Source organism: Calidris pugnax, unplaced genomic scaffold (genome assembly GCF_001431845.1).
Source record: "Calidris pugnax isolate Ruff unplaced genomic scaffold, ASM143184v1 scaffold70, whole genome shotgun sequence".
Taxonomy (NCBI): Eukaryota; Metazoa; Chordata; class Aves; order Charadriiformes; family Scolopacidae; genus Calidris; species Calidris pugnax.
The window spans coordinates 12,308,953-12,318,378 of NW_015090862.1; the positions used below are offsets into that span (position 1 = coordinate 12,308,953).

At 51.4% G+C, this 9,426-nt stretch overlaps 1 long non-coding RNA gene across 2 annotated transcripts in view; it reads right to left on the bottom strand.

Moving 5' to 3' along the window:
* Positions 1-9,216, bottom strand: part of LOC106889579 — a 34,744-nt gene extending 25,528 nt beyond the window's left edge. The window contains exons 1-2 of one of the 2 annotated variants that reach the window (XR_001412370.1): positions 8,450-9,216; positions 394-464 (exon numbers count right to left, since the gene is read on the bottom strand). This is a non-coding gene — a long non-coding RNA (uncharacterized LOC106889579). Of the gene's footprint in view, positions 1-393; positions 3,942-8,449 lie in introns of those variants that run through there. The other variant, XR_001412369.1, reaches the window with a different exon arrangement.
* Between the last annotated feature and the right edge of the window lie 210 nt (positions 9,217-9,426).

Sequence of the window (9,426 nt, forward strand, 5' to 3'; positions counted from 1 at the left end):
TCTCAATGATTCCCATCTGCACAATCCAGACCTCCAGGTTGTTGAAAGGCTCTCTCCCTCCCTACACCCTTTTCTACTCGCAAGGTTGACACTGGTCCTCTTTTCCTGCTTCAGAAGGGTGTTTGGTGGCCACAGCTTGGTTGATGTCCAGCAAGAAGGCTCTGCTGGGCTAGGGGAAGCAGGTAGTTTTGCATGGACCCGCCTCAGTCACCTGCCTCCAGCTCCGTCCAGGCTCCCTGGGTTATCACTGCTGGCCTTCTCTAGCCGCAGCTAACAACTGGCCCCGTGACAAAAGCCTGGCTGGGAAATTTGGGAGGGAGGGATCAGGTAAAAGAGCTGGTCTCCCATGCACGCGTTGTACTCAATCCTTCAGCAAGACTCCCAGGGACTCACCTCTCCTTGCTCAGGTGGAGTCGTCCCAGCCCTTCCCACGGCATCCCACTTGCGCGAACTTGCAGTCATGTCTGATTAAGGAAAAGAGAATTTGTCTCAATTAGAAAGAGGCTCCCGTATGCATGGACGGATGTCAAGTAATTACTGAATGTCAGTCACGGCTGGAAAAAGAGACCTTAAATTTGGGGACCGTGCAAACTCGCACACACAATTGCGAGTGAGTTACGGACCTTGGCATGCTTCAGAGCCTACCTTGTGCGGATGCTTTCAAGCCCGTCCCCTCGGCTGAAATACACCCAGCCCCGTAAAATACAGCCAGACGCGACCCCGTTCTCTAATAAGGAAATAAAGCCGAGCGGACCTACATTGCCAGAGCCCAGAGAGCAACACTGTCTCTTTAATTTTCTCCCTGGCTATCTCATCCTTTGCACAAACTCTTTCCTCCCCGTGGCTTCTTCCAGCCTGGTGGGCAAAGTGGGAAAACATCATTAGGGAGGAAAAATAATTTAGTTTGTTAATCAGTATCCAGTGGTGGGAAACAAGAAAGACAGAGAGCAGGGCTGGCGGTTAGGGCTTAGGAAGGGCCAGCACAAAGCCCACCATTCATGACATCTGGGGCTGGGATTCTCATTGAATTAAACAGACACAAAGAGCAGAGGCATTTCATGCTCTCTTCACAAGAATTATCATATCTCCCTGGCACTAGGAAACCTTCAGCACGGGAGAGGGGGAGAGAGAGGGAGAGGGGAAAGCGGGCAGGCTGGGTAGAAATATGGGGCAGGGTAGAGGAGGCTTTGTTCCAGGGTTGGATTTATGGATGGGATGCGGCGCGTTGCTTTGCGGGGAGAGACAGGGCCCTGGCGCGCTGGGTCTAATAAGAATCAGCAAATGTGAAACAGGGGGCCCCTGTGTACCATGAAGCAGGGAAACCCGCGTTTGACAAGCCAACAGAATAACCGCTCGCGTCTCAAGGCTGTGGAAGGATGCTGACGTTCGTGCGAGATGTGTCGTCTTGTGTGTGTGTCAGCGAGGAGGGGGGAGAAGGGGAGCGGCGAGGAGTATAAACAAGAGACCAGGCAGCATCGTTCAGTCATGAAAATTAATTAGCTAATGTGCAAACCATGGCTGCCTCTTCCCACTGCCCTGCAAGCATTCCCCATAAAGCTACGGTGTGCACGGAGCCTGTGACTGGGAATGACAGGGGCAGATTAGGCAGCTCCTTGGGATACAAGCCTGGCAGCAAGAAACCCACAACCCGTGCAAAAAAAAAAGTGAGGAGGGGACAATTAGGGTCCTTGGGGAAGGGGCAGAGCCCAGGGGCCAGGAGAAAGAGAAGCAGGAGAGTCCAGGCACTGAGCTGAGACCAGGGATCGTGTTGCTGCAGCAGCATAAATTGGGGTGGACCCGAAAAAACAGCCATTAGCGGGGTTTCATGGAGAGCAAAAGCATTTAGGGTTTAAACCACAAGCTCTGTGGGGCAGGACCTGTTATCTCCTCCAGGCTCACACCACAGAGGCCCATCCTACTATCAGTGGATCTGCTTTAAATACTAATTGTTCCATGACCAAGACCTGTGAGCTTCTGGGAGCCTCCCTACAGCATTACCTGCGGGAAGAGGGGACAGATCTCTGACCTCATGTCCCCAGGGAAATTTGACCCCGTGCACTGGTGTCACAAGCGAATATTACTACCCAGTGATGAAGACGAGGAACTCCTGACTGACTTCATGTGCCCCATCCCCGAGCTTTCAGATCCCACTACAATATCCTGCTTATTCTTGGCTGGGAGCAACCACAGGAGAATGAGGGTGCAGGTGGCAATTACCCGGGGGAAAAGGGCACAAAAAGGGAATGAGGAGATGCAGAAAGCGATTGGTAGAGAGGAAAAAAATGGAGAAGCTTCTTCGACATGGGATGTGCAGAGAGAACAAGGAACGCGCTGGAAACAAAGGGATGCAAGGAGAGAGGAGAGGCTGGGATGGGCATCTCAGCAGACATGTAGGTAAAAGTTGAAAAGGAAGCACTAATTAGCACCCAGACCATCACTTTCCATTAATAGCTTGTCACCGTTTCCTTGATGTTGCTGAGAGCAGGAAAGTTGGTATGTGTGATGCTTACCTGTCTCTATCTCATTAACAGAAGTCAGGGTGAGAACAGACGTTTATTGCCTGCACCCAGATAGACAGGCCCTTTGCTGAACTGAGATGCAGGAGAGAGGGGGAAAGTTATGAGAAAGATGCTCGTGAAACACAAGCCCATACCAACACGATGAAAACCCAAACCTAGGACACTTGGGTACCTGTGCTGACGTGGAAACAGCCCCAAGGAGGTTTCGGGATCCAGGAGTCCACAAGGCAAAACCACAACATCATATATTATAATCCAGAGTAGACACACTGCTGGCCAGGGGAAAATGCTCTGGTATCAGCACAAGGTACGTGCAAGGGGCTGTGACTACATTACACCCAGGAAAGTAAAACAAAAGACTGCTTGCTCCCCCAAATTTGCTCAACCAGACTGCACTCTGCTAGAAACCATAGACAGCCAAATGTCTTATTGCAAGCCAAAACGGAGAAACCCCCCCGTAAACAAAGAAAAAAGGAAAAAAAGCACCATTTCAAGCAAAGATAAATCTGCATTGCATGTAACCACCTCTGAAGTAATTCTTCCAGCAGTTAAAAAAAGGTATTAGATCTCCTGTGTGATACACAAAGGCCTCTCCATTCCCTCCAACACGTGCAACGGCTCCCGTTAGGGACCTGGCAAAGAGGGAATGTTCAAGGCAAGGACACCAAGCAGTGAGTATCTGCAAGCTGGTAGCACACATCTGCTGGTGCAGTGAGGGGAGCGTGCGTGCACGTGCACACTCCTCGGGACACCCCCGCTTTCACAAGCACACAAATTCACTACACAAGCTGAAGGTTCCTCAAGAGCAAGAGCCCAAACCTCCCTAGGAGCGGAGGAGGCAAAACCAAAGGCAAAGAAAACATCACGGCTGGGGCTGGAGGAACAAAGGCTTCCCCCTCTCAGCTTGGAGACATCTTCTTGGCCATTTAGCTCAGATCAAGTGTAGACTCTGTTGACTCCCCCATCTATTCAAACGAGCGCTTTCAATAGTCTGATAGGTCTTTTCTGCTCTACGGCTTCTCTACCCCTGCATTTGCCGTCCCCGACCAAGGCAGTTAATGCCACATGCAGAAATGCTGCCCTGAAGAGCCCTCGTTTAGATTGCGTGGTCAAGCACTTCAAAGTTAGGAAGTGTCCAATTTATGGCTGTCCCTGCAACCTTAATTCCACCTCGCTGTGCAGCCACCCTGGTCAGGGAAAGAAGGAGGGAGCTAAAAATAGGCTGTGACCGTGTCATTACAGCCTCGTAAGGGCAGGGCCAGGAGGAGGCTGAATTAACGTCTCATGGTCAAACCCAAATCGGGTACCCCCCCTGATTTGCCAGCGCTCGCTTTGGTGCCTTCAACCGTGTACATTTTTAATATACAGAAATCACGTGCATTCTAAACATACAGAAAAAAATGCATTATTTATAGCTGATAAATAATAGATTGTTTATATAAGCAAAAAGAAAAACAATTGTAGGCAAGTGTAACAAATTCCCCTCCCTCCACCCCGCACCCACCCATCCCTTCCCTGCCTTGGTCCTGCGCAGGGAAGAGCGGTTTCAAGCCCCGAGCCTCGGCACAGATTTCTGCCACTATGAAATACAGGGCTAATGTTATCTGGCAGCGGCAGAAGGCTGCTCTCCCGGGGCCGGCGGGGAAGGGGGACCTCTGGGGCTGGCAGTGCCCAGGCCAACGCACCCACACACCCCTCCCCTACGTTTTTTTTCCTCCCGGCGCCAGAACCCGGAGGAGTTTGTTTCCAGGAGATGAGGCCGCGCTGGAAGAATATGAGCTAGAGGTGGAAGGGGGTGGTGGAGTTGACCGTGACTGTCCTCCCACCAACCCAGGCTGCCCCAGAGCTCTGCAGCACAGTGGTGGGAGCCCAGGGCTTCACCCTGCTCATGGTCTATTATTATTATTATTATTCCAGGGAAACAATAAATTTTAATATTTCCCCCCCCCCCCCCAAGAGGCATCCAAAGGGAAATCACGATTCCGAACAATTCATAATTCAGCTAAACCTGAAAGGAATTTAAGGGACAAAGAACAGGCATTTCTCCAGCCGAAGAGCTTCCCCCGGCCGAATTTCAAGGGCCCGCAGCGAACAATGGGAGTGTCAGAGGTGCTCAAAAAGAAAAAAAAAAAGTTCAAGAATCTTTACAATAAAAAGTGTTAGGCAACACAGAGGTCAGAGCCAGCTCCTCCTATAATAAATAGCACGACTATCCTACATTAACTATAGGAGACATTTTAATGCAGTGCCTCGGCTTCGTGCTAATTATACTTTTTCACCATATTTTGAACCTAAGAAAAAAATGTCATCAGTTAATTATAACAGATGAGGGAGTGTGAAGACTTCCTCAATAAATAATGCCTTGATATCTCATATCCAACAAGCTGCGCGCACTGCTCTGAAGGTGCCCAGAAATATGTGCTCTCAGGAAATATATCAAGAAGTGATGGTTCCATAAGCTGGCTTTGTTTCCAAGCCTTGATTTTCGGCCCAATAATTAAGTGATTTTTATGGATCGGGGAGAGTAAAGGTCGTGGGACTGCTGGAACCATGCCAGACAGAGCCAGTGTTTAAAAATAAATAAATTCCCAGATCAAAACGAGATACAAGAGACCTCGGCAAATTCCCCCCACGGCCACACACCCGAACGCATGGAAGCGATTTGGTTTCTGGACCTGGGTCCCATCTTTCCTTTGCTCTCAGCATCTCCACGGGAGTCTGGTGTGCCCAGAAAAAGTCTGTTTTCAATGAAACCAGGCCACCGCTGCCAGCCTGCCACCGGGAGCCAGCCACCGCCGTCCACCTGTCCCAGGGAGAAGGGACACCCTAGGCACAGCTCCCTGCTGCACCCAGCCCTACCAAGGCCGGTGGGCATCTGGGCTGTTAGGAGGGTTCCTCAACTAAACCATCTTTCTTTCAGCTCCCTTCCCCACCCGGCACCCCTCACTTCCCCCTCTGAAGAGCTGGGATTTGGCGTGGGAAAGATGTCTTTGGGCTTTTCACAAATCCAGTATCCCCTTGAACCAAAACCAATTAGCCTGGCCCAAGGTCCTGCCATTGAGGGACTGTCCCTTCTTTTCAAACCCCCGCGGGCTCAATTGCTCTAAGGAGCCTGGATGTGAATGAGCAAAGCCCACTTAAAGTGGTACTTAAGGCCAGACCAGGGTGAAGGAAAAGAGAAAGCCTCTATAGGAACAGCGAGCCGAGTTTCCAAGAGACAGCTAACTGCCGGAGATTGTGTTCTTTTGCTCCCCCCCGTTTTCTTTTTTGTACCCCCACTCCTGAGCTTTCGAGGCAAACGCTCCTAACCAAACCTGAGCCCCTGAATAAATATTAGACGGCACCTGAAAATGTGAAAGCCAGAGCCCCGTCCTGACTCTTTGCAGATGCCGGGAGCCCGGCCACAGGCAGCGTGATGGCTCAGCCTCCTACCAGCACAAGCTCTGGTCCCGAACACGTGCACCCGGAGGGATGGAAGGAGGGAGGACGAGCAGCCCCAGACAATGTTTTTGCAGTTGGGCTCTTGGCAAACGCCTCCTCCAGGTGATTGGACTTGTCAGCACGAAATGCCAAAATCCCCAACCTGGAAAGGGTGACTCCCCGCACCATGTGGTGGGGAAGCCAGCGCGGGCAGCCACGCAGCCATCTTACGCTCCTGGCCCCTGAGGACTTCTGGAGGCTTGAGGCTGGTGGGGTGACATGCGGTACCCACACCAAGAGCAGCCAGGAGAAACTCACATCACCTGCACAGATGCCACATTAGCACCTTCTCTCCACCGAGACATGAGAAAGCGTGTTTCCAGCACGCAGCCACACGTCCCTCCTGCAACCATGGGCGGGATGGACCCTCCAAGCCCCCTGAGCTCTGCCCCTTCTCCGGTGGCATGGACAAAGCCAGGGCAGAGCAGCAGGTAAAGGGAGGCACCGTCCGCCTGCGTCAAGGGTGCGGGGAGGGGGTGGGAGCCAAAGGAGACAAAAGAAATGGCCGAGCTCGGTGGAACCCGCCATTGCCAGGCGATCCCTCAAAAATGCCCATTGATGGGATTTCATCCATAACCGAGTGGGAGAGCTCGCATGGCCCGGCTCCTGAGGTGGCTCCTTCGAATGGCAGGGACCAAACAACCCCTTTGCCATCTACCCCCTAAGCCTGGGCAAGTTTGGCTTCCCTGGGTATCTGGTACAAAGCCCCTTCGCCTTGTGCCTCAAGCCCAAACCCGCTGCACGGCGGCCAAGTTTTCGGAAAAGATGGGAAATAATGAGTTGGAGCACGCGATGTCCCAGGGCATCATTTCCCTGGGGTGAAACCCACAAACGATATTTCCCATTTATCCCCCAACGGCACACGCTGATTCTTCCGTTTCTGGCTCCCTCTGCCCATCCCCAGCTCTGCCTGAAGAACAAAGACATCACGGCCCAGCTCCAGAAACCTCACCCACGTCTGGCCTACGCTGCATCCTAGCGCTCTGCCGGCAGAGTCCCACCGAGAAGAGAAACCCACCGGCAAGGACCGCGAATGCCAGGACTTGGGCTCTTCTCCTGGCACAGCCAAGAAAAAGACACCTTCCCTTCTGGGGTTGGGCTGCGTCGGGGAGGAGATCCATCTGAAGCCAACAGCTACGCAAACAGGGCAAAGGGCTAAGCCACAAAGGGACCCGTGCGCCACCCAAATCCATCTCTGGCCCAAAGATGGACCAAAGGGGACTCTGCTTCCACCACGGCACTTCAAAAAAAAAAAAAAAAAAAAAAAAAAAAAAAAAAAAAAGGCACTAAGCTTATGGAGAGAAGCAGAGAAGGAAATGCCCTTTCTATAACCTGTAACAAAAAAAAAAAGGAGCCAGAAAGCAGAGACCTGACAGCGAGTTGCCAGGGACTCTCTCAATGCAGCGGGTATTTCACAAGCAGGGATTTACCGGGGGGCTTCATCCGCCTCCTCGCCCCCCACCCACGCGCGCAGGAGCTGGGGATGCTCGTGCCACCGTCCCCCATCACTCACTGCCACCTCCCTCGTTAATGGGGGGGAGGCACCTCCACGCCTCCCCCAAACACCCGCGGGTTCGCACTGACAACGGGGGCAAAAAGGAAGAATTTAAGCGCCAGTAAAAATTCAACCGCAGTTTCTCTCTCCCGGAAACTAAAGGCCAAATTCCTCAGTCTCTGTCTCACTCCCTTTTGGGGGGAACTGCTCTGGGATAAGTAAACCAAGCCCACGGCCTGAAAAATTACCTGAAAAATCAGCTCAGAACAGGTGATTTTGGGGAAAAAAAAAATATTAGGAGACAAGGGTGGTTTCTGACCAGCTGATCCAACAGCAAGGGGAAAAAGCTTCCATCGATCCTTTGTAAGAGTTCACATGTAGACACGGATTCCCACACTTCCATTTTATTTCATAAAATTATATATATATGGATGTATTTATATACACACAAAGACATTTATTATAGGCGTGTGTATATATATAATTTTTTTTTTCCTTAATTTTTTTTTTCTTTTATATTTTCACCTTTTGCAATTACAAAAGGCAGGGACAGAAATACCTCCTGGGTTCTGCCAGTGCAGGAACACTCCCACCAAACAGATTTTTTTCTCTAACACGCTGGTCGAGTGATTCCTCCTGAATTATATTCATTAGGAATTTGAATGTTTCTTTCCTCCATCCCCCATCAAATCATTACTCCGGAATAAATGCATTCATCAACCACCTTGCTCAGTTCCCTCCTGCTTTGTTCAGTCTAGTTTTAAAGCATCTCCGCTGAAAACGTTTGCACCTGACTCGATGCTAGCGTACGGGAGGGGAAAAAAAATAAAATTAAATATAAATATGAGAAGAATTGAGCACCGCTCACAAATATTGTGGAAATAATTGGAAAATTATTGCTTAAAAATAACCAACATAATAAAGGAGGGAAAGGACTACATTCCCTCCTCCCCACCTCCGATCTCTTCCACAATTTCTGGGATTGCACCGAGCATACATATTCCAGATGGGCTGGAGAGAAGGAGGTTGGTTCTTAATGACACGTCTTTCGCTGCCTTTGGAATGAATGATTCATTCGGATCTCGCCGAGACTCGGTGCCACAGTTGAGTTACATTTCTAGAAAATCCGTATCTTTAATTCTGGCGCTGCGTGTGGGACCCAGCAAATCATGGAATTACTGCTGTAACTTCGGATTAGTAACGCTTTCTAAATGATAGTCTAATTCCAGGCCTTCATGCTTTTCAGCGTTCACACTCACACAGCCTTTTCCCTGGGAGGCTTCCTGCGGAATTAGTGCTGGCGTCTTCGTCTTTCTCTGCCCTTTTTTTAATTTCTCCAATGACTTCTCATTAGAATATATAATAACAACAGCTCCTCAGAACTTTTCCTTCTCCCGGCATAGCCAAATTCAGGCTGAGAGATCCTTTTTCCTTACTGTGGTTATGGCGGTGCTTTGCTGGCCCTGGAAGGGTGCACACAGGCGTATTTAGCTTTGCGGGCCTACGTGGCGTCTGACGCCATTACCCCCGTGCAAGGGAAGGTGGAAACCTGCCTCCGAGGTGCGGGGGGCTCCCCCCTCTCCCCGGTGGGCACGGGTGGCTGGAGCCCTGCGGTGCCACCCTCTCCCCCCTCGGCAAGGGATGCCCAGCCATGAAGGACGGAGCGAGGGTACCCACACCGCACCTCTCCGAGTGCTGGGGGAGCAGCAGCATCTTCCCACCCCTCCCCATCTCCCGGGGTTGAAGGTGGTGGGGGGGGGGGCCGGCAAAAAGCCCACTCGCAACCCAAACCACGGGAAGCTCTTTCCCCGCAGCCTCCCCGGAGCTGTCACGGGGTCGGTGGCAGCGCGGGGATCATTCCTGCGGGATGCCAAGGGCCCACCGTCGGGGCTGGGGGCTGCCGGCCGTGTGTCCCCCACATCCTGCCTTCGG